Genomic DNA, 24,622 nt, shown 5'->3' on the forward strand with positions numbered 1-24,622 from the left:
ATATATCCATGTCCCTGTTTCTGTGTATTCAATTTTATTCATCCAAGTCTTGTTTTAATAAGCATGGTTGAAATTTATGCTGTAACCACACAATAGAATATATGGAGCTCATAAAATGGATATAGTTTAGGTCTATATTTACTTACATGAAAAGATGTCCATGATCTATGGTGATGTGGAAATCTATGGTGATGTGGAAAATATAAGTTGAAAAATGCATAAAGTTATATATGATATTTCATAATGTCAATAAAAACTTTATTCTCACTTTTGTGAGACATCACAGGAAGAGAGCTAGAGGAAGTGATGGCACCTGGCTGGTCCTGATGTAGTTCCAGCTACCACGATCTTTTAAGTGATGTGTTATGATGGCTGTAGTTGATCATATTTGGGACCCTAGGTCCTGGCATACTGAAGTCCTTATTGCGCCTAAGAACATGTTAGTTCTCATTTCCTTTCCCTAAACCTTACTAATTTACTAGGTCCTCAACTCTGTTTCCATCTTCTCTGTGAAGAGACTACTCATCTTTCTCCTAGTTGCCCTCCTTTTTCTCACTTCTTTCTTAGCATCTTTTAATTGTTTGAATCTGCCCACTTCATTCAGTACATCCAAAGCTCATTGGAAGCAGAGGCTTTTTATTATTTTTTACCAGAAGTAAACGCAAAAGCAAATAGTAATGAATTGATGAACGATAGTAACAAGTAATATTTATTTAACAATTACCATATTTTGGGCAGTAATACAATTTCTGAATAATTGGATTTTCAGAGGATTCTTGGGTAAGGTAGCCACTATTGGTTTCATTTGCTCTTTTTCTTAGAGAATTATGTGTATGTTTTCCTACATGGATTACAATCAACTCTTGTTTTAACTTCTGTATTAAAGGCATTCCAAAACCTGTTTGATATAAAAATAAATTTCTATATTTAAGGCATTTCAAAACTTGTTTGATAACACAATTTTGTCTGTAACAACTGCCCTTCATGAGTTTAAAATAGCTTAGTAAATTCTTCATATTGAATTTAAAATATATATTTTTCTTGGTTGTTAGTTAAAAATATTGAAACACATTTGCAATACTGTGATTTATATGAAAAATATATATTTGGTCATCTGAATGACCCATGGATCCTGACTCACAGTTCCCAAAACCCTTGGAATTTCCTAAGCCTTGAGAGTGACCAAGTTGTCTCATGCTATGTTAATGAGGTGACTTTTGGGAAGCACCTAAGGATGGGGACTGGTTGCCAGGAGAACCAGTGGTGTGAGTAGAGGGTTTAACTTTCAGCCCCTGCCCCCATCCTCTGTGGGGAGAAGGCTTGGATGTTAAATCAATCACCAGTGGCCAGTGATTTAAGCAATCATGACTTTTAAAAACCCAGGAACACAGCTATTTGCAGTTTCTGGGTTTGGGAACTCAGGGGGAGTAATGGGGGAGTGGCATGCCTGCAGGGCATGGGAGCTCCTGGCCTGTTCAGCATGCCTAGCCCTGTGCATGGCCTCCATCTGGCTCTTTCTGAGTGATGATGTAGTAAGTAAAATGTTTCTGAGTTCTGTGAGCCTCTCTAGCAAATTAATGCAACCCAAGGAAGGAGGAGGTTGTGGGAACCTCTAATTTATAGCCAGTTGGCTAAAAGTACAGGTAACAATCTGAATTTAGAATTGGCATCCTCAGTTGAAGGGGATTGTAGAACCTGCAATTTGTAGTTGGTCAGTCAGCAGCACAGGGAACAACCTGGATTTGCTGGATTTGCATTTCGCGTCTGAATTTGGGCAAGGCAGAGGCAATGGCTGGCAAGTTTTGTAGGACTGAAGCTTTTACCTATGGAACCTGATTATTTCTGGGTATAGGTATCAGAATTGAGTTGGATTGTAAGACATCCAGCTGATGTCCGAGAATTATTTGTGTGGGGTTGTACGCCACCTCCCCCCCCGAAATGTTACAATTTTTACATTATACATTTAGAATGTTATAGGTATTCTGATGCTTTAAAATTTTTTTTCCATATTGAAGCTCTCCTTGAATGCCCTTAAAGTGCCCCCCATTATTCATTAATTTTATTTTTGTTTAAAACAGTGGCTTTCAGTCTTTGAACATTAGGATTGTATGCGGACTTAAAAAATAGTAATAATAATGACAGAGCCTGACCCCAGGGATTCTTATTTAGTTGATCTCAGATGGGAGCTTAAGTACCAATGTTTTTTAAATTGACCCCATGTGATGCCTATATGTAACTCGGGTTGAAGAATTTTGAGAAGAAATTTTCTCAAAGTGTGATCCACAGGTTACTGGGGATCTTTATGAATCTTTGTGATCATTATAGCTCTTATGTAATACAGATTTTGTTCCTGATATGAAAGAATTTTCAGTTTCAAACCTTTTAGGTGTCTTGCCACTTTTGGCACCACTTCATAAATTGTTACGTTTGGTGTTGCTTGGCAAGTTGGGAAGCTGGCTTACTAACAAATTACTATCTTAAAATAATCTGAAAAACAGGGGACAGTTAGAGTGTTGAAATTGAGAGCTTTAGGTGTCTTTAGTTAAACTCACTCATTTTGTGGATGAGGAAATTGAGGGCCACAGGATGATAGGATACAGCTAGTCATGAAGAACAGGGACTTTGAAGCTCCTAGTCCATGGCCTGATACTCTTCCTGTTTTACCCCTTGCCTCCCTGGAACCTTGTGCAAAATCACTGGACTTAAGACTTCAGTTCATTTTGAGCCAGGTCCTAAAGAAATCCACCATTTGTTATTTAAACCCCAGTTCTAAGTTCTAATTACCATTCAGTAATTACTTTACAGTGAGCAGATATGTGTTATTTTCTAGAAGAAAAAAAGCTGGAATATGTTCTACACCTGTACCTTCAGTAGTGTTTCTCCACTGAAAAGTAGGAATCAGCATTAATGTATAAACTCAAGGTGCCGAGGTCTCAAATTTAGCTGATGCTGAGGCAGAGTGCAGTGTAAGGGTTTCTCTTGTCAAGGGATCAAATGTTCTCCAGGCTCCTATCACTCTTTCCAATTGCCAGTCACCAAAAGTCTGTTTTCCCCATGAAAAGTAGGTTTTGTTTTTGTGCATTAAGTGGTACATTGGTGAAATGAGTTTGTACTTTTCTCCTAGGAAATTATTTCCCTGGGAGGATAAAGTAACAAATGTAGCAATTGAGGATTTGTTTCTGTTACTATATTTTTATATTGTACACAGCTAAGATTACAGAATTTAGGATGTGGTTAGCAACAAACTACATCAATGGACTTTATTCTTTTAGTTTTTCGGCGGAATGGGCTCTTTGGCATGGCACAGCCATTAACATGCTCAGAAATGAGTTTGGAGAATGCTAGTGCACTTGTTTCAAACTGGGATTCATTACATCATACCATGTGGCTGAGTATTATGTTTGTTTCACTCGAATTTCATACTTAGAAATTTTGTACTCTTTCAATGTGGGCTGAAACTGAATGGTGTCTATAAATGCATTTTTTTAAACGTACATATTTGTTCAATAGGTTTGCTCCTAGACAGGTGGGTTATGTGGTTTAAATGCATTAGCCTCCTGGGGCATCTGGGGCTCGGTCTTTTGGGCCGCTGCTGCCTTCAGCTCAGGTCGTGATGCCAGGGTCCTGGGATCGAGCGCGAGTTGGGCTACCTGCTCAGCGGGAACTTGCTTCTCGCTCTCCTCCTCACTTGTGCTCTCTCTCGCTATCTCTGTCACTCTCAAATAAATAAATAAAATCTTTAAAAATAAATACATCAGCCTCCTGAGTATGGAAATTGTGTTCATTGTAGCTTAAGGGGATACAGGAACAAATAGTTGAATTGAAGTCTGAATATTGCTACATCCCCAAACAGTCCTACACTTAGTTTTTTTCAGATCAATTCATGTTTGTTTCTCAATTTGGACAGTTAATGAGTAGATTATAGTGGCAAGCCTTAAATGGTATCGTCATGGTGGTCAAGCATGATCAGACAATTGTTCAGATTTATATTTGTTTAATGTTGAGTTTTTGTGTTTTTTTTTTTAAAGATTTTATTTATGTGAGAGCAAGAGAGTGAGAGTGCACAAGTGGGGGTAGGAGCAGAGGGAGAGGAAGAGGCAGACTCCCCACTGAGCAGGGAGTCAGACGCTGGTCTCTTTCCTAGGACTCAGAGATCATGACCTGGGCTGAAGGCAGAGGCCTGACTAAGTCACCCAGGTGCCCCTACTGTTGAGCTTTTGTAAAGGTAGTCAGTTTTTTCCTTGAAAGAGGCAATGCAAACTTCTCCCCCATCTTTCTTTTTCCTTTCAAAGAGTAGTAAGGTAGTAAAACAAGCAGTGTCTTAGATGGAAGGAGAGGGACATGAATGACAGAATTTTGACATTATTAGTTGACATTAGAGTATAAATCTTCTTAAAGTCAAAATTGGTAACATAAAATTTTCCCTCACAAAAAAAGCATAAAGCCCAAGAAAACAATCACATGAAATGAATCCATGATCCTGTGAACCATCAAAACCTTAGGTAGGATAGCATGTCTACCCAAGGGGAGAGGCTTATGCTGCATTCCAGTAGGTACATAATAAATAAATTCAATGTGTATACTCTTCAGTATAGTTAAATGTAATCTAAGAATCTTATTAAATAGTAACCTAAACTATTATGGTCAGTTGAAAAGAGGAAATTTTGCATAAAGGAAAATAGTCTCTTAGCATTTTAATTCTTAAAAAAGTGATATAAATATTTTAAATTATATATAGTACTGTACAAGATAATCCATATCTTACCTGTATATTCTTTTTTTTTAAAGATTTTATTTATTTATTTGACAGAGAGAGACAGCGAGAGAGGGAACACAAGCAGGGGGAGTGGGAGAGGGAGAAGCAGGCTTCCCGCGGAGCAGGGAGCCCAATGTGGGGCTGGATCCCAGGACTCTGGGATCATGACCTGAGTGGAAGGTAGACGCTTAATGACTGAGTCACCCAGGCGCCCCTTATGTGTGTATTCTTAACCTCCTTGAACGTGTTAATATTTTACAGTGTTTACTTTAGATCCATTTTAATGACAGATAGAATCAAACTCTTAAATTACAGATAGAAATTAGCTACTTTTCTTGAGCTGCTCTTTCCCTTTCACAGCAGATTTGACAGAGCTACAGTCCAATACTCTATAGCTTATGGATGTTTTATGCTTGTTGCTTGTCTGCCCTTTGTGACTTAGTTTAAATACCCTTATATGATAGGCACTTGGACCCATGTTCTGAAAAGTTATCTTTATGCTCTGTTCAAGAGCCTATCTCTTCAGGATTTTACATTAAATGTAGGATTATGACTTTACCTGACTTCTTAAAGTTTCTCTTTCAAGGGTTGAAGTTCAGCCCCTGGAATTTAGTCTGCTTTTTGGGACTTTGGTGAATGCTACTGGGCTTTTCTGTGACATGATTCTTCATCCCCATGCTTCACCAACCCTCTCCTTTGGACTTCCTTTTTTCTATTTTAGGAAAAAGTTGCCCTTTATTTGTTAACTGTTCTTGCAGGCAGTGTGTTTTCTCACTAGGTTCCTTCTCTTGTCACCTTCCTGGCCTTGAGGGTTGGTCTAGTTCCAAACAAGTTAATCTTGTTCCACTATGGACTTTGCAGTTGATACCATTTAAGAAAAAGATTGATTGCTGTACCTCTGGAAATGATTTCATGCTGTTAGATCTTATAAACTGTCAATTTTTTAACTCCTGTTTTTCCTCTTTGAGTAAGATTTTGAAGGTCATGACCACCAACAGGACTACCAGATAGGTATCTTCTTCACTGATGGGACCATCTTTTCCATAGAAGACTAATATGTACATTTTGATGGCCAAGCAGTAAATGACTGCCTTTGACTCAAATACCTGGACTATATCAAAATCAAAGCCCTAAGAAAAGCATTATAAAGGGAAAGCCATCCTTAGAAAAGGGGATACTTTTCTTGATTTAACAAGAAATACATGTTTGTTTTAGAAAATTTGGAAAATACAGCAGTGCATAAAGAATAGGTTACCTTGGAATCATTATTTTTTTCTAATCCAGATCTGAAGATAGACTTGTACATAGTCCTAGATTAAATATTTGAGTGCCTAGTAGATGTTAGGTGTAGGAAGAGTGGCAAATGAATTGAATGTAGATAATCCACTCAAGAAGCTTAAAGTCTATAGGGGAGACACCTAACCCATGGATACATGAAAATAAATTGGAAAAAACAAATGTGACCATAACCAAGAGGTATGGTGATAGTAATGTGATTGGGTGGAAAGAAAGAATGGGTTACAAGGGCTGACAGTGCGGGTGAAAACTAATTAGTATATTGGGGAATACAGTATTTAGAAGAGAATATTTCAGCTGAGTTTCTCAGGATGAGAAAATCAGGCATGTGAAGATCAAGGAGGATAAAATTACAAGGAGATGGAATTGCTTGTGCAGAATTTATGCGAACAGGAAAGAGGTTGGCATGTGTCTGTAGTTAGGAGGAGACCCCATCAGTTTAATCACAGCTTTCTATGGAGGGGTTAAGGTGAGAAAAGAATACAAGAATTAAAAATACAACACAGTTTTAGAAACAGTTTCAGATAAATTCAAAGTTTACAAAAGTACATTTTAGAATCCAATAGTATGGTATGTTTATATTAAAGAAATGAGGAACATGTATATATTGTCTTATAACTTTGTTCTAAAACATAAGTCCAATACTTTTTTTTTTTGACACATGTCCAAATCTGGACATGTAGAATTAACAGATTTGTAAGTTGGCTTAGATATGTGACATTTAATTTTTAAAAATTCCTTATCTTCAACTCTTCACCTTACATATTCTGATAAACATATTTATAGAGTTAAGCCAAAGGGACCCTTTCCCTTGACAAAAGGCAGAGTGAGTGTTTATGTACAACAAAGAAAGATTGGTCCCAATTTACTCTTTTCCTTCCCTAGATTCTCCTATCATGAATGAGGTCCTTCCATTTCTCATAATACTAGGATTGGCTTATCAGATTGTCCTATAGCAACTTCAATTTTGCTTATCAGGACCAAAATGTGTCATCCTGTTTTCTATTTTTAGGGATTGTAGGAAGCTGTGCTTTGACATGTGAGATGTGAGGAGCATCTGTTAAAGAGAATGCTAGAGTTGAAGGTGTTAAATGTTTAAAGAAATGATAAGACTTTGGGCTCAGCTTCCACGTAGGTTTACAAAGGGCTTGCAGATACTAGAGAGCTAATTCTCAGCACATTTCTATGAAGCAGATTTTATCTTCCATAAATACCTAGATGCACAGAGATGGTGAGTTGGCACAGTGTTAATCTTCATATGTCTAGCTTGATGTTAACAGTAGCTCTGAAGGAAGAGAGATGGTGATAGATATTTTAACCAGTTCCTAATTTTGGTCCTTCATCTATCTTGGCTATAACTTAATACTTTTTTGTAGGGCTCCAAAAATACATATATGTCTGAGATAATTTTGAATTTTCATATCCCAGTGACACAGAAAACTTCTAGAAATGTACATGAACCAGTCAGATATTCTGTCAGTGAACTGGACTTTATTTCACTTAGTTAAATTTTTTTTCTTGTATGCCTTTTTTAGTGGTTACTGAAAAATGTTATTTGGCACGGCTTTGGCAAAATCTTCTACTTGGGTTATGGTGACTCTTCCGGGCCATTGTGTGTATTATTTTCCTGTATGTTATTTAGAGGCCTCCAGAGTACCTATTGAATTATCTATTAAACTACCTCTCCCAGAGCTTTAAAGTTACTGCTCCCTAAGTTTTAAAGCACAGTTCATTGGAAGATTCTTCAATTGTGGTGTATATAAAAAATAAAACGTTAGAAAAAGATGGCTTTTTTTTATTTTAATTGTGACAAGGTAATTTATATCAGCTTTGTTTATTTACTTAGAACTCCTAATCATAATTCACATTTCAGCCTGATTTAAACATTTTTTATGGTTGTTTTGAGCAGGGTCTTAAACCATCAAATATTCCTCAATAAAAAATGGCATTTTTGAGAAATACAGACCTTAAAAAGTGAATGGAATTTGCTTTGCCAAATTCATACCATGCCTCTATTTATTTCTCTGTAATAACTTTTTTTTTGTAAATATGACTCATTTCATACTTTGTATCCACTTCATTTCCGACTATCAGGAAGCTGTTGTTTTTACCATGTTCAAGACACTTTAAATTAGTTGACCAATATTTTACTACTTGGTTTTAGACAAATACAGCTACCCTATTTTTTGTTTTCTCTGCTTCCACTTAAAATGTTTCCTTCTTCTGGTATACTATTGTCGTAACTTGGGATGCCATAGCAAAATAAATCCTATCCTAGGTGGCTTAAACAACAGACATACATTGCTCACAGTTGTTTGTGTGTATACACACACACACACACACACACACACAAATTTCTCACAGTTTTATATATATATGTGTGTGTGTGTGTGTGTGTCCATATTTAACAGGTTATTTAATAGAAATCTGATATTTGACAGAAACTTGACTAAGCCAGAGTCAGAATTCCTGCAAAATTTTATATATATATACACCACTGCTGGCCTTAAATAGCTTCCTGTAAAAAATACTGTTATGCCTAGAATTTTTGAGATGTAGTTTTACTCTAACCTCTTCTACACCAAATGAGAACTGTAGTTAAAACTGTCATGTTGGTCCATATTATTTGTGTCTTTAATCCCTGGAAGCTATGGAAGCCAACCATGATGACCCAGGTATAGCCTGAGCAAGTTAAACTGCCAAGGGCTAATATAGACTGCATTTACACCTTTTATGCCCCATCTTGCGTTGTCTAGATATAAATTTTGGCTCCTACACTTGTTGCAAAACCACACGAAGGCTTCTTACTTTCTTCCCTAGGATTTCTTTAATATTGGAAGCTAATAGTTCCTGAGAACCTTGACCAATAGGGAATGGAGAACCACTAAATAACTATTCTCTTCAGTGTTTTGAATGGACAATGTTAAAGTTCATTTCCCTCTGTGCTGAAGTGGGATTGACCCCCACTTGCCCATGGTGGTAACCAAATTAATTGGGGGTGCCTGGTTGGCTCAGTTGGTAGAGCATGTGACTCTTGATTGTGGGGTTGTAAGTTCAAGCCCCATGTTGGGTGTAGAGATTACTTAAGTATAAAATCTTAAAAAAAAAAAATACACCCCTGGATGAGCTTTCCATCCTCACATTTCCCTGCCTCCTAGTCATCTCTTTCTCACCTCTACTCCTTCTCTTTCTTGGAATTTTTCCTAAAACTAAACCATTTGACAAGTCCTTTGTCTCTGTATTTTTAAGGAGCTGTCAAACTAACACACACTGGCACTTAGAACTTCTAGGATCCTAGATGAGTTACTGAATGTCTCTGTGTTATAGTTACTTGATCTTTGTGGAGTAATAACTGCCCCGTGTGCAGGGAAAAGTTGATAGAGCAGTCCTGAAACTAAGAGAGGTGCTTGTAAGATTGGCCCTTGGCTGGTACTGATAGAAGGTGTTTCCTAATTGATAAGAGTTGTTCACTCTGCCTAGTCTGTTAATACAAATAATATGGTTTGTGCTCAACACCTCCTTTTTTGTGATCTGGAATTTTGATAATTCTAGGCAGAGAGTACCTATGGACCAGCTCTCCAACAAACAGACGCTGGTACTGAGTCCCTAATAGGTTTTCCTGAATGGATATATTGCACATATATTATTACATTTTCATGGCTGGGAGAAGAGTGTACTCTCTGACCACCACATGGGAGAGGGGAACATAAAGAAGTTTGCATATGGATTCCTACAGATTCCATCTGTGGTTTTTTTTCTCTTATTATTCATTTGTGTATTCCTAATACATGGTTGTAATAATTCCTTAACCATAAGTACAGCTTAGATACTGAGTTCTGTGAGTGTTTCTTGCAAGTCTTTGAATGTAGGGGTGGTCTTGGGCACCCCTGACAGACCTGTTGTGGTTGTTGTGAAGATAAAATAAGAAGAAATAAGAGATTTTAGCACAGTACTTCTAACTAAGTGTTTAAGAAATTAAGATTTACTAAAGTGCTTCCTGTCAGCTCAATATTGGGCAGCAGTTGGTTTGGGGAGTCCCAGTTAATCAGATCGAGTGTATGGGTCATATCAGAGTCTTAAGAGAGGTAACAGGATAGATAGATTGGCATTAAAGGTATTGCAGTTGAAATTTAGCTTACTGATGCTCAAAGCAATTGCTTCAAAACCCTGGTCTTTCTCCCCAGGCTTTTGTGCAGCCAATAGGAAATGTAGAATAGTGGCTAATGACTTTTCTATTCTTGTCAGCACAGCCACCCCCACCCCCTAAGTCTCCATTCAAAACCATTGCCCTGAATTTGTTCTTTACCTTTCTGAGCTGGCACCATTTCCCATTTGCAGTGACCTTTCTCTCCATTGGCATGCTTACTTCCTCTTTTTTTTTCTTAAGTTTTATTTATTTAAGTCATCTCTACATCCAACATGGGGATCAAACTTAAAACCCTGTGATCAAGAGTTGCATGCTCTTCTGACTGAGCCACCCAGGTGCCCCAACATGCTCACTTTTAACCACTCATCATGAACTGTCTCACATCCTCTCTCTGGGAAGTTATGACAGAGTACTGGAATCCTATGCATCTCTGTTTTTAGAGAAGAGAGTGCTGTAGTTTAAAATCTTAGATGTGAGTATGAAGATCTGGATTCTGCACTACAGCTCTGCCCCCATCTTTAAGACCTGGACCAAGTTACTTAGATTTCCTGAGGCTCTGTATGGTATTTCTATAATGCCAATACAGTTTATTTCCTGGGGATTATTTCCTGGACTGGAGTGGGATGGAGGCACAAAATGAGATAACACACTGGTAAAAACGCTCTCAACATTAAAGCACTGCACCCAGGTTTGATGTTTTAGTTCTTCCTTGCTGTATGGTTGTATGTTTCTCTTTTTGTCTTACTTATGTTCTCTTTTGTTGGTCCAAATAGTTTGTAAACTTGTTGAAGGTTGGGGCTGCCTTTTCTATATCTTGACATTCCCTATGGTCATTAGCTAAGTGGTATGCTCTGTTATATGGAACTGAGTTAAGAATAATGTCAAGTTTATTTCTGAGGACCTGGAAGTTTGGAAATAGTAGGTCATAGGGATATTTGGAAGAGAAGAAAGCACTGAATTGAGAGTAACCACTTTACATACAGAGCAGGAGCTAATGAAGTGGCAGATTTTCAGGGTTATTATGGAAGAGTCAAATTTTCTACACTGCTGGTTAAGGACTCCTTCATTATTAGCTGCTTTAGTACTGAGTGCCCTATTGCCCTGTAATTTTGTTTCATTAATTATGTCAGACATTGGTGATATTTGAGGCAAACAACCCTTAGATTTTTCTTTCACCCTTATCATTGCAAACATTTATCATGGATAGGGCTATTAAGTTCTTTAGATTTTTTTTTCTCATGTAGATCTAAAAAGAGCCAAATAGTAGTGACCTATCAAAATACAAGTGTTATAAAAACAGTAGTATAGAGTATTAGTTAATAAGTATTTTAACCATTGCTTTATTTAATAATGATTTACATAGTTCTTACTTTGTGTTAGCTAATATAAAAACTAGTTACACATGTTAACTGTTTTAATCCTTCTAACAATTTGTGGTAACTATGATCATTATTTGCATGTTACAGACAAATTTGGGCTTAGAATGGCAGGTAAATTATCTATAATCCTACAAATATATAAATGGCTAAGTATACAGAACGCAGTCAGTCTGGCTTTATAGTATGTATCAATGCTTCATTATTACCTGTATATTTAACAATCTGTACATATATCCAACTATGGTAATGTTGCTATTTTGTTAATTAGGTGCTAAGTTGATGTCATGACTGGGAAAACAAAGGAACAAATGAACCTGTCCTGTGGATTTGTAAACTTCAATGGCTTATTTATCTTTGCATTCCTATATTTTCACTATCCATTGTAATTAAGTTCAAGAAGTAAATAAATTGGTGGGTTGTAAAGTATGGATAGATAAGGAATGCTTGATAAATATCTTCAAACTCTAAGTTAATGTCGTGAGAGCAACTAATATGAACCTCAATAGCACATCCTTCAGTGCTGTTGTCAGCTCGATATTCTCAGCAGAGCTGACCTGATATTCACTGCCTTTGTTCATTTTGCAGATAATCCAGCATTAAAAGCATAAGATATAAAAAGGATGAAAAGATTATGCCTCACTTTACTTATTTAACTAAATTATTATCCCTTGACCTTTTGACCAAACCAAATTCATCTTCTCTCTCCCCTGCACTTCCATCCATTTTAATACTGCAGCACAGCAGATTTAATGGATTGGGAGTCTGTGAGTAATAAGAACATGGAGAAGAGTGGCCAACATGATTAAGATTTTATTTGTAGTGTAATTCCATTATAATTAACATTATGTAACTGGAGAAATATGGTGTTTGCATCTCTTCCTGGCAGCTGTTTTTAAGACAGTGGCAGAAAGGAGATTAAATAGTAAATGAAGACCTATTTAGTGAAATTGTTTTTTGCATCTTGTATTGTTAGATTCATTTGTTTGTTTCACAAACCACAGTTAATTTAGTAAGGAAAATAAGCAATATGTTTAACAAGCATGCTAAATAAATTTGTTTGCAGTGCTTTGAAGTGCCATTGTTGAACTTTTTACACTGGAGGTGAAATACCCCTAAAATTTCTACAAAATGGTAGGTGTTTAAATAGTGAAATCAAAACACAGGTTTATCCCACTATCCAAAAATAGGCCCTATGAAACCTCTTGTAGGCTGAAATAGCATAAAGCAAAGAGTATCCCCTTCTTCCCGAAAGTTCGAGTTATGCTACTTTGCTTTTGTACAGACCTGTATTAGTACCTGTTTTTGCTAACCAAAAGCAAACTGAGGAGGATTTTGCTTTTATGAAAAAAGCCATTAACGACTAATGTAGGTAACTAATGTAGGTAACTCAAAATTTGGAAAGCAGGATTACTTGTATTATATTTTTCCAAAAGTGTTCAACAGGGTAATGAAAATAACATGGTTTCGTATGTAAAGTGCTTTCAATTTGTTGCAAGTGATTTTTTTCCCCATAAAAACTGGCCAATTAATGATAGAATCAATTGATGTAAATTCAAATCAGACTCCTCTAGCCCAGGACTTGGCAATCTATGGGCAGATGGTCATTTCTGGTTCTCCAGTTCTTTATGTTGTCCACCAACTGAGATTGTTTTTGTTTTTTAGACGGTTGAGAAAAAAACAAAAAAAACGAGAATAATAGTTCTAAATAACATTCAAATTTCAGTGTCCACAAATACAGTTTCATTAGAACACAGCCACCCTCATTTGTTTATGTCTTAATGATTGCTTTTGAGGGGAGCAGTTGCATAGTATTGATACAGATTTTAGGGCCTGCAAGGCTGAAAATACTTAACATCTGGCCCTTTACTGAAAAGTTTGCAGACCCCTGCCCTAGCTAATAAAATACAACATCAGTAGTGGTAATAACACTGTGGTAAGTGCTTTATATACATTATTTCTTATATTTTTGTGAAATGACTACAGTGTAGCTGTAATTACCCCCATTTTACAGATCAGAACATTGAGGCTTTGATTAAGTGATTTACTTGGTTAGAGCTGTGTTTTGAAGACCATCTATAACAACTTGTAATAATATATGAATGACTAGAATTTAGACCTATTTAAAAATAACAGTCTTTTGAAAGTAGGATTGTGTCTTCTATCATCTAATTAATAGTTAATAAATGGGACTGGGTTGATAGATTTGAAATCAGTCATTCCAGTGTATGGAAATTTTGACATGCCATATTAATTTACAGCTATCTGCAAAGGGGAATTTGACATTCCATTTTGTTTTTGTTTGTTTGTTTTAAAGATTTTATTTATTTATTCATGAGAGAGAGAGAGAGAGGGGCAGAGGGAGAAGTAGGCTTCCGGTGGAGGAGGGAGCCCAATGTGGGACTCGATCCCAGGACCCTGGGATCATGACCTGAGCTGAAGGCAGACGCTTAACTGACTGAGCCACGCAGGTGCCCTTGACATTCCATTTTGATAGTAAATGGTAGAATCTGCTGTGGCCATATGGATTCTGTTTTTGTTTTTGTTTTTTTTCACCACATAAAAAATGATTACCGAGTGGTACAACTTTTGAGAAACTCTTAATATAGAGGTCTTGCCAAATTGGCCAGTAGGGCCTTGCTTTAAACATTGTTGCTACTCTGTGATTTATTGTAGGAAGAAAATAAATTTGCAAAGCTGATGGGTGCTCATGGTAAGAGCTTAGTGAGGCAAGTTTCTGGAAGAATGCAAGAAGGTATTGATGTTTTTTATTATTTATCTCTCACCTTTCTCACTGAACCAGAGGATCATGGTAAATGATTATTGCATTAGGATGTGATGATGGTGGGTTTGTGTGTTATTAAAAAGTGGCTTAAGAGGAAATCCATTTAACAGAGTACTTAGGCTAACTTTAAGCCTGCTAGAAGAGGTAACCACTAGTTTCCTCAAGAGCTTTCTGAAATTCAGTATGACAAGACTGATTAAATGAAACCTATTAGGTAAACTCTATATTAGTTTGCAAAAATCCTTAGGCTTCTTGAATGGATCCTTCAGAGGATCAAGGCTGTAATTACACAGGGCTAAATATTAGGATAACAGCCTGTAAGATTCATATGGTTTCCTGGATACTGGAAAATAATTACTCTTTAGACTTCCTTAGATACATCTGATAGATGATAGTGTTGATAATGCCTTGAAGGCAGAGCCTGTGTCTTTAGTATCTTCAGTGTATAGAACAATAACTAAATAATAATAAATATTATTTTAGCTAATATTTATTAAATACCATGTGCTAGGAGTTAATTTTTTTCTAGTTAATACATCATTGTCCAAAAATCCTGCAACACTTAATAATTGATTCCAGTATTACAGGGTTGGAAGGGTCACATAAAACACTCAAAGTGGCTGAAATTTAACACTCTAGAGTTGGTAATTCCAAAGCTTGTGATCTTGTCTACTTTGCTGTATTGTAGAGCACACTTGAAATGTTTGATGAGTGAATGTGAGTATATGAAAAAGAGAATTGTTAGGAGGAAAACACCATCATTGATTTTGAATCTGTTTTTAATCTAAAATTTGTTTACTCTTAATTTTGTTACTGTTAAAATTATTAAGCTTTTTGAGAGATTCATACTCTATTTACTGGATTTGAAAAATAATTTTTTAAAAAGGTTTTATTGATTTATTTGGGGGGGTTTGAGAAAGAGCGTGGGGAGGGTCAGAAGGAGAAAGAAAGAGAAGCAGACTCCCCGCTGAGCAGGAAGCCTGATGCAGGGCTCTATCCCATGACCCTGGGATCATGACCTGAGCTGAAGGCAGAAGCTTAACCAGCTGAGCCACCCAGGAGCCCTTGAAAAAGAATTATTATGGAATAATCCAAGGTATGACTTAATGATTGGACAAATCAGCTGCTGCCTGTCCTACACAGCATTGTGATTAGCAGCAAAGGTGTGGTATTTCTGCTCCAATTTAGATGAATTACAAACGAGCAGTTATTCCAAATGTTGGTTGAGATAAAACTAAATATTAATACCACTTAAAGTGTCATAATGTGTATGGCTTGAAGAATTCTCATCTATACCTTAAGTGATTTTCATAGCAATGTTGTTGGTCACACAGATGGGCCCTCTATAGCTAAGAAAAAAAAATCTCAGGGGCTTTAAATGATTTGTCCAGGTAACCCCGCTGGAAACTCGTGCCTTCTGACTTTAATACCAGGCTGGTCAATGCCTTGTTTTGAAGGGCAAGATCTTGTATCAACAAGTACCAATATTAGAACAGTTATGAATGAGATACTTTACATCAATTGTACTACATCTTCAATTTTTACTAGCTACATGACAAAGTACTCAATAGTCATATCTGGCCAGTGGCTACCTTACTGGACAGTAGAGCTCTAAACAATAAGATAGTGCGACTGAGCTTTACTGCTTAGGTATGGAGCAGCTCTGAGAGTAAAAGGAAGGGAAGAAATTCTGCCTAATTCATTCCTCTACATCACCCATAATTTGTCATTCAGATGATCTCCTTTATATTTAAATTTAAATGTCTTTTCATATTTTTAACCTAACTGGCTAGTCATCTCACTGTTTGATATTCAATCATCTGATAAAGAATTTCTATTCTCAAGAGTTCTCTGAGGAAGCAGTATATCTGTGCAAGGAAATACATAAACATGACTCCAGTGATTGCAACAAAATTAGAAGATTCCTGAGGAAAAATTGCTGCTATAATTTAACAAATGCACCTCAGCAACAGCCAAGGCTCATGAGAAGCAAATTGGTTATTTTGGGTTAATGTCAAATGAATGTGCTTTCACTTCACATTTTTTTCTTTTTGTCATTCACCTAAAATGAATGGTTGATAATGGCTAGAATGTAATTTAGTTACAGAAAGAGAAGAAAATGCTGGAAAAATTTTAAATTACTTTTCAACTTAATCAGTTATGTCCTAATAGAATTATAATAATTTTGATTGAGATTATAAGGATTTGGGTTTTTTTCCCCTACTCTTTTAGACATTTATTAATTCAAAACAAAGCATTCCTAGGAAATTAACATAAATGATAATTCATAAATTATACATTTCTGTAAAGAAATTTCTCCAGTTGGCAAGGCTTACCAGAGCATTTAAATAATCATGTTCTAGATATAGATATGTATAGTACACACATAGGCTTTTTCTTTTTACCATAATGAATGTGACACTTGTCTCAAATTTTGTAGTGTTTTCTAAAACGATTAAATCATATCATCTAATAATAATAAAAATGACATGAACTACTCTATACTTTTTTGTTCTGTATACTTGACATGAATTATTTTATTTAATCTTCATTCTTTAAGTAGCTCTTAAAACCAGTAGGGTCAATGACTATATATTCCTAGACTATATAATTTTAAAGGAGATATTTAAGAGTAAAAAAAATTGCTTTATTGCTTTTTATAAGTATTGGTAAATAATCCTTTATATATTTTGTACCAATGGATCCACCCGCCAAAAATGGTGGGTGTGTGAATGTTTTTTTACTTCTTGCACTAACCAACACAGTGTAAATCTTTTGATCTTTGCCAGTTCAGTAGATGGAAAACATGAGGTTATAATATTCTTGTTTTCAGTTGTATTTTCTCTTATAATTGAAATTGAGCCCTTATCATAGCCTGTATCACCCTCCACATCTCAAAACAGCCCTGCCAGGGGATTAGCAGGTTTTAAATGGATGACTTTGTCAGTGGAAAGTCATAAGAAAAATTGAGGAAGAGATGTAGGATTCTTTACTTTGGCATATAGTTTTTACTTTTATAAAATGCCTTATTTTTTTCTGAGGTGGTTTGAGAGCTTTTGATAGAAATCTGTTTGCATCCTAAGAAGTTGGTTATGGGGCACCTGATAGGAGCATACAAACCATCCATGCATGGCTGGCAAATCTGTCCACTATTATATTTTTAAGGTTATATGGGGGGTTAGACTGAACTGTTTTGAGATATGACAGTTATTAAACATATACCCACAAAAACCCCAGAGGGTTGCTAAGAATTGATGGGCTTTTATTTTTACATGCCAGATTGTTAACTGCTCCAGGACTGAAATCCACTGTTGACTCTTCATTCAATAAAACCATATGAATATTGAGTATTTTACTGTCAGTAGATGGCATTCTCGACTAGAAATCTACTTTATAACTTCACCTTGTGGCCTCTCCATAACTTAAGTAGTCAATTAAAAAACTTTTGCTTTATTCTCCATTCTTTCATGGCTATATGCATTGACTATTATATAAACAGCTTTTGTGAACTAGGCATGTACAATTCAGCATGAAATACTTGCCTTTGGAATACTGTCACTTAAGGATTATCTCCAGTGACTGAGGACAGGCATAGATGGAAAGGAAAATGAAATCTGTTGAGAATCTGGAGATCATTTTCTTTGGGTTTCCATTGACCTCCCTAATAAACCTTTTAATGGAGCAGCAGTATGACAAAATCATTCTAGAAATCATAGTTATTCTCTCTTGCAGAGACTTAAAGGTCTTTTAGCATACCCCTCTAACTTTGTAGATGAAAAACCTCACTACGGAAGTGCTTTTTCCAAGAAAGATCCTGGAAGAGTTAGGACTCCCTGATTTGAGCCTAGTGATTCTCCTTTCTAAAAATTGCCCATAGCCTGTTTGAACAAGAAGTGAAATACACAGCACAGATGGAAAAACGGCAAAGATAATCACATGGACAATGCACCTTATTAAATTAGTGTTGGCAGCATTTCTTCACTATTCCAGCCATTCCATAGGATTCTTGCTCTGTGAGCTATCTAATAAGCTTTCTTTGTTTTCAGATGTAATTTGCCAGGTAGCTTTTAGTTTCTGAAATAACAACCTGATCATCTGGCAAGAAAACCAGTACTACATAGGTATTAAAAGAGATCTTCATTGCATCCAACCGAGACTTAAGAACTTCATCAGCTTGTGGAATTTCTCTCCTTATAGAACTACTCAGAGATATGCCTTTATTCCAGACACTGGACCAAGAAATCTTTGACAGAGATTTATGCTGATATATCTGATAAGACAATTCATTAAATGTCATTTTACAAAGGTGATGAGAATGGGTATGATACCTGGAGTTAGTAAGTTATAAAATAAATTTATAAAATTGTTATTTTCTTGAGCATAAGCCAGATGCATTGTTGATTGCTTTTGTCATAAAGAAAATTTAATCTTTATCAATTACTCTGAAAGAAGCTTGATCATTTTGTGATTGTGGTCCTAACAAAGAATATATTACTCTTGTCATTTTTTTCCTCTATTTTCCTTTTCTTCTATTTAGTCTGTAGCACCCATCTCTCTGTCAGAGAAGCATGCAATTGTCTTTTCAGTATTGCCTCAGTCACAAATAATTCAAGCTTATGCTAAAAGGGGACCAGATACTTGTCTTCCTTGTTGCTTGAAGCTTTGACAAAATCTATTCATTTGCTTTCAATAGTATTGCTCTGGGTTTATTTTTTGCTTGGGAAAAAGGCCATAGTTATTTGGAAAAAATTGAGTTTTCATTTATCTTGGCCTGTCATATTGATAAGATCTGCTGTCTTAGAACTCGCTCAGAACTAACAAAAGAACAAAGTGGCTGAGAAGACCCATAAGTCTATACATTTCAGAAACAAAAGATTTATTTTTCTCCATTCTACTTGTCTTTTGAATAGAATTTGAATGAATGATTATTGTGAGTAGCATGAGATTTAATGATGCCAACATTATCAATTTATACAGTTACCCAGGTGTAAAGGATTATGCATACCAAGGTAACTTGAAAGTTCCTTACATTAAGTAGCTTACTAATACAGAAGTTAGTTTTAGGGCACCGGGGTGGCTCGGTTAAGCGTCTGACTCTTGGTTTTGGCTCAGGTCCTGATCTCATAGGTCCTAATTTCATGGGTCATGAGATCAAGCTCCGCATCAAGCTGTGCGCTCAGTGGGAGTCTGCTTGGTTATTCTCCCCCTCTGCCCCTTCCCCTCCTCATGCTCTTTCTCTCTCAAATAAATAAATCTTAAAAAAAAAAACCAAATAAAACCACAGAACCCTTAATGTCTGTATAGGAAGGGAATATCTCATTCTGTTTTTCAACATGCTACAATAAATACTTAAAAGATGTTTCAAAATTTAGAATAAATGAAACCTGTGTATCATTTTCTCATTTTTGTATTAATTCCTGTCAGGGTTTTTATAAATGTCTGATCCTTTCTATCTGCTTAAAATAATGTTTCTCCCTGATGCAAATTGCTTTGGTCCTTAACTTGTCAGTAAGAGGAGCTTTGCCATATTGTTATAAACACATGATGTATTTGGATTTATGGTTATTATGCTGACTAGAGAACCAGATTTCAGTATAACGGTCTCACTAGATTTTAAGTATTGATGATTTAGAAGTCACAGGACCATGTAGTACTGTGCTTGTTCTTGGCCTAATTCATTTATTTACTATTGTACATATCCACTCACCACCCAGGATTTCAGTGACCATGGTGAGTGCGGCATCGCATTAGGGGCTAGAATACAAATATGAATGCCCTCTTGCTTCCAGCACATACAGTTTAGTTAAAGAAGAGGTGTCCCTAAATTGGTATAACATGTAGTGCAGGGAATACTGCAGTAGGAGATGCAGATGTAAGCCTTAATTCAGTGGAGAAGAGTTTGGAAAGTTCAGGTTGGTGGAGTTGAGTTTTGTGGCGTGAGTGCCTTCTTAGTTATACAGTAGTACAGATTGCATACATTATGAAAATTTTGTGTAGCAGCAACGTAATCATCATGGAGTTACAACATGGTCTCATTGGGAGAACTTGTCTGGTTTACATCATCTGGATCACTGCCAAGGCTCTGTAATTTAGTAGGAAGTACACAGGAGTTAGAGATAAGAGGTTTCGTTCTGCTGCTTATTAGCAATGCAACCACAGGCCAAACACGAAACCTCTTTCCCTACTTTTTTATCTGATAACTGGAGATAATACCACTAGATACTCAATACATGTTCTCCTTTGGACATTAAGTGAGACATTTATCTGAAAGCATATTGTAACTGGAAAAGCTTCATAAAATATAACTTCTTTTATTCTATACATATTTCACTCCTACTAAATTTTATTCATTGAATTACATGGGAATAAATAATTTTGTTTCATTCTTCAGGAAGCAGTTAACCAGTTTATAAGCATCATTATTGGACTCCATACTTCTTGTTTTGGGACTCAGGAATAATTTTAAATATTTTCCTCAAGAATACAACATTTTTATGTTCCATTTGTACCATCATGCCTTGGTACAAATGGAACATTAAAAAAAGATACCCCAAACTATCATTTTCATTCACTTACTCATTTTAATTTTGCTCATTAGTATCTATTGCATGTCAGGCTCTATGCTAGGCACCAAGGATATGCAACATAGATGCTACCCTCATTTAGTTTACATTGCAGTGAGAGATCTAGTTATAAGTCACATAGACAATCAGTGATAAATGCTTTGAAGAAGCAAATACTGTCCTGTGAGAATATATTATGAAGACCTGACTTAGGGAGTCAGAAGAGACTTCTCTTAGAAAGTGAAGTTTAAGTGGGAATCTACAGAAAGAATAGGTGGAAGTGGGTTAAGAGACAGAAGATGCCAGATGAAATGATATGTATAAAAACCCGTAAGTAGGAAAGGAACATGACAGGTTTTGAAAAATGAAAACACTTCAATGTATCTGGAGTGCAGAGGGCAAGGTGGAGAATGGTGGAAGATATTGGGAATATTTGGCAAAGGCTAGATGATAGATGGATTTGTAGGCCAATTAAAAAACTTCAGTCATTTGCTATGACTAATGGGAAGACACTGAAGCATCATCAGAGGGTTGAAATGGGGAGGGGGAAAAGGGTGGAGTTGGGTGAATGCAGTGAGAATGTTCTTCCTGCTGTTTCAGGTATAAAATGATGGTAGGTAGAAGGGAGATGGTAACACATAAGCGTATGAAGTAAAGTGCTCTAGACCTAGTGGTGGATTGACTACTCTTACCTTACTCTTACAAGAAGTGAGAGAGAAAGGTATGTGTGACTTCTCCCTCTCTGGCTGGTGAATTATGGTGGTGCCATTCACTACCGACACTGGAAGTTGACCATTTGGGTTGGGGGCAGAATTGGTATAGGAAGTCATGTGTTTGTATTCAGACACATTGAGTTTGACATCCCTTTTAGAGTATCCAAATAGTGATTTCAGGTAGCCAATTAGCTGCATGGATATGGAGCTCAGAAAGGAGAGTTTGAAGATAAAACATAAGTCATTGAATTGTAAATATCATTTTTTGTTAAAGTCCAAACTATTATCAATAACACTTGGAGTTTAAATTTAGGAAGGTTCAGTGTTAAATTTTTTTTTAATTTTATTTTTTATTTATTTGACAGAGAGACACAGCCAGAGAGGGAACACAAACAGGGGGAGAGGGAGAGGGAGAAGCAGGTTTCCTGCTGAGCAGGGAGCCCGATGTGGGGCTCGATCCCAGGACCCTGGGATCACGACCTGAGCTGAAGGAAGACGCTTGATGACTGAGCCACCCAGGCGCCCCAGTGTTAAATTTTTGAGAGTAAGAAAAGTGGGACATTTGTATATATTGGATAGACCTCACACCGTTTAAAATTCTGTAGGGATGCCTGGCTGGCTCAGTCAGTAGAGCATGTGACTCTTGATCTTTGGGTCGTGAGTTCGAGCCCCATGTTGGGTGTAGAGATTACTTAAAAACCAAAGTAAAATTTTTATAATTGTTGAACAATTTATCTAGCCTTAAAAATTTAGATTTCATGTTTTTAAAAGTAAATTCTGATCTAAAAATTGGCAGTGAATTTAAAGAAATGGTGAGAAGTGAGTTTTTAATGTAGTTTTAAAAGAATGAATATTAATTGTTGCTCTTTTTGATCTTAGAAAATTTTTTCCTTAATTTCAAATGAAGACCATTTTTACTTTCATATGAAAATCAAATGCTTACTATGCATACAATAAGCAAAACTAGTAGTATCTCTTTTTCATTATAGGTATTCAAATATGGATCGGCCTACAGGTTTTTTTAATAGATTTACTGTGACAATTTTCTTGCTCATCAGGGTAACTTATTACGCAGTGTAAAGAATATGATGATAATATCAGATCCTCTGTAATTCACTGAGATACTTTTTTTCTAGCATGACTTTATGACTTGCCATTCAGATAGGTTTTTTGTTTATTTTTTTAAGTAGGCTCCCAAAGTGGGGCTTGAACTCATGACTATGACCCTGAGATCAAGACCTGAGCTGAAATCAAGTGTCAGACACCTAATCAACTGAGCCACCCAGGCGCCCCTGCCATTGAGACATTTTATTCTAAAACCAGTATTGGAATGCAACTGACTACATTAAAAAAAAAAAAAAAAGCCCAGGTTTATGCTTTATTCTAAAATCCATTTGTTTATTTGTAGGTGATGAACAATTGAAGTTGAGATGAATAACGTATTTGGGGGTATGTACCATTTAAGTAAAAATATGTATGTGTAATGTAGCATATATATTATCTTTGAGGAATTGTACAAAGGCTATGACTATTGATAAGGACCACATTTCCTTATGAGTTATAGAATTAGTAAATAGCTCTATTTATGTAAATAATGCATACAGAAAGCAGTAGCAATGGATTTTATAATAAACAATAAGATCATAGGTGATTTTAAATATAATGTGTAGCCCAAAAAATTCATTTACAAATAAAATTTTATTAAATTTCATTTGCCAATGTATTTTAAAATTGTTCAGTTTTTAATGTAGGAAAGTTAACTAATTATTTTAAATATGTCACCCAAATAATTGTATTATGCAGAGTGTTTATTAGTTTTCCCTCATACATTTATTTGGCTATAAACCTTTGGTGTTTTTTATACATTATATTTTTGTTATGTTAAATTCTAATATTGCCAACATGTGCATTTTGAAACCCAGTTTACCCCTGTAAACACTATTTCATATGTTGTCATTTTTAGTGATGAGTTGGCTCTGTTTTCAGTAGAAGAATTCTCAATGAACTTCTGTTTCTCAACCTAAAACCTTTATATTTTTATACAAAGTTTTCTGTTGTTACTCCTTTTGATTTAATATATACATCATATATTGGAGAATTATCAATTTGCTTGTTTTAGCAATTGATATTTTGGTTATATTTTGTGATAATACTGTGATATGTATTTGCTTACCCAGTTGCACATAAATCTGTGGCATTACAGAAATTAATTTATGGGGATCTTTAGACTTAAATAGGATTACTGACCATTTAAGAATGATTATTAATAAGTATAAAATTGAGTCTTAACTGCATTAATGCCTGTCTGACCTACACACAGATACATGGACACACACATGTACCTCCCAATCACATAGCAAAGATGACCAAATTATGAAAAAGTGGATGGTATCCTACCACGTTGGGCCATCACAGCCTTGGGCCAGTAGTTCTCAAGTGTTTTGAGACAAATCTTGCTTTCAAGAGCTCTGGGATCTTAAGCAATTCAGTTTTCTTAAGCTCACTTTCTTTGTATGGTTAGTGGGCTAAATCATATATGATTTCTTACATTATTTCTTCCCTAGAATATTTTGATCTCATATTTGAAAAAGCTGAAGTTTAGAGGTGAATAATTTTGTAATGGTAAAACTTTTATTAACTAATATTTTACAGTGTAAGATAAATTTACTTATTGGGATAGGACAGTAGAAAGGTACAATTGATTCTTTGGCTAATCAGCAGTGTTCTTGTTTGCTTAAATTTTGCGGTGGGGGTGGATATAAGAAGACAGATTTCCCCTCTGTGTCTTTTTGTCCTACCTGACTTGGAGACCCAGGATTGACTGACTTTGAAAGAATCCATCATAACCTTGTTAGCTCAAGGTTATCTTTTATCTGATTTCTCTCTTCCTGGATAGGTTGCAGGCTGAAGAACATTAAAATATCTATATTCTCAGTGGTTTTCTTTTCTAGATTTGAATAATTCACTTGATTCTTCCAAACTACTT

At 35.9% G+C, this 24,622-nt stretch overlaps 1 protein-coding gene across 2 annotated transcripts in view; it reads left to right on the forward strand.

Moving 5' to 3' along the window:
- CNTN4 (contactin 4) overlaps positions 1 to 24,622 on the forward strand; it is a 987,359-nt gene that overhangs the window by 131,437 nt on the left and 831,300 nt on the right. For both annotated transcript variants that reach the window (XM_027586928.2, XM_027586926.2), the window contains exon 2: positions 23,045 to 23,085. The gene's annotated coding sequence lies outside the window, so the exon portion shown is untranslated. The remainder of the gene's footprint in view (positions 1 to 23,044; positions 23,086 to 24,622) is intronic.

Source organism: Zalophus californianus, chromosome 1, assembly GCF_009762305.2.
Source record: "Zalophus californianus isolate mZalCal1 chromosome 1, mZalCal1.pri.v2, whole genome shotgun sequence".
Lineage (NCBI taxonomy): Eukaryota > Metazoa > Chordata > Mammalia > Carnivora > Otariidae > Zalophus > Zalophus californianus.